General features: G+C 36.2%; 1 long non-coding RNA gene across 1 annotated transcript; it reads left to right on the top strand.

The window, feature by feature from the left end:
• LOC122662552 lies at positions 1-900 on the top strand. Its single transcript, XR_006333052.1, has 2 exons — positions 1-222; positions 715-900. It is a non-coding gene; the product is annotated as an uncharacterized LOC122662552 (long non-coding RNA).
• The last annotated feature ends 262 nt before the right edge of the window (positions 901-1,162 follow it).

Raw genomic sequence — 1,162 nt, 5'->3', positions numbered from 1 at the left:
TACGCGTTATTCTCAACCAAAATACCCGCCATCTTTCCGATAAAAGAGTCTGGCGCTATAAAGTGTTACAGAAGAAAACTCAAAATCGGGGCAACGTCAGATGGCCTTAAGACGGTTGAAGAACGCGGAGGAGACCAAGATCCAAGCAAAAGAAGTACTATTGAGTCCACCTTGACTACTACTTCATTTTCGACTCCGGCAATCGATAAAGACATAAAAAAGGTAAGCTTTATTTCCTGAAATTGGTTGTTGTTTCGTTAGAACCTTAATCGTAAATCATTTTCAGGAAATACCCATTACCCAGTTCATATGATTTATGGTTAATCATTATCTTTTATTATCACCCACCATTCTGGGTGTATCTGTGTGCATTCAGAGGAGTACGAAATATAGTTCCAAAGCATCATACCGAAAGCAACATTTTGTCATCCAATCTCAATTACCCACATTCTATTTAACACTGGAAGTAGTTCTTCGTACATTGAAAGTTATTATTCTCAATATCCAAGGATAGCATTAAGTTTCACTAGCTATCTGAATTGTGAATGCTTTAGGAATAATTTAATTCAGTTCAAATTTAAATTCTTACTTTGCCCATATGGCATTCCGTCTGTTTTCTTTATGGATTTAAGAATTTCTTGATTTGAACTTGGGTCTTGTGAGAAATTCATTTTCTTTCAAGTTGTATCTTCGTGAGTTTGTGTTATATATCAGGTTGTTCAAAAGACTGCTACAACTTTTGAGCCAAGGGCTTCCACCGCAACAAAGAATCCTGCAGTACCTGGGGCTGCTTTGTACACTGTTTTTGAAGTTCAAGGTTATGCCTCAATGTTGCTTGGTGGGGCACTTTCGTTCAACTTCATATTTCCATCGAATGAACCTGACATATGGAGATTGATGGGGATGTGGTCCATTTGGTTCAAGGGAGTGGAAGAAGAAGGAGAGAGAAGGATGTTGGGGCATTTTGGGTTATTCATTTAACTTTTTTTACTCATGTGGGGGTTTGGTGAATTTTTTTAAATCAAGTAACTTATGAATGTAAAACATAATTTACTGCTATTGTTTTTGTAAATCTTTTTTTAATCTAGTAGATTTAGGAAATTCCCCCTTTAATATGCAATTAGTTAAATGGAAGTCATGAATGGTAAAGAGGCTTTTATTC

The sequence above is a fragment of the Telopea speciosissima genome, chromosome 5 (genome assembly GCF_018873765.1).
Source record: "Telopea speciosissima isolate NSW1024214 ecotype Mountain lineage chromosome 5, Tspe_v1, whole genome shotgun sequence".
Classification (NCBI taxonomy): domain Eukaryota; kingdom Viridiplantae; phylum Streptophyta; class Magnoliopsida; order Proteales; family Proteaceae; genus Telopea; species Telopea speciosissima.
The sequence above is the reverse complement of the archived record's forward strand: the minus strand, read 5'-3'. Positions and strand labels throughout refer to the sequence as shown.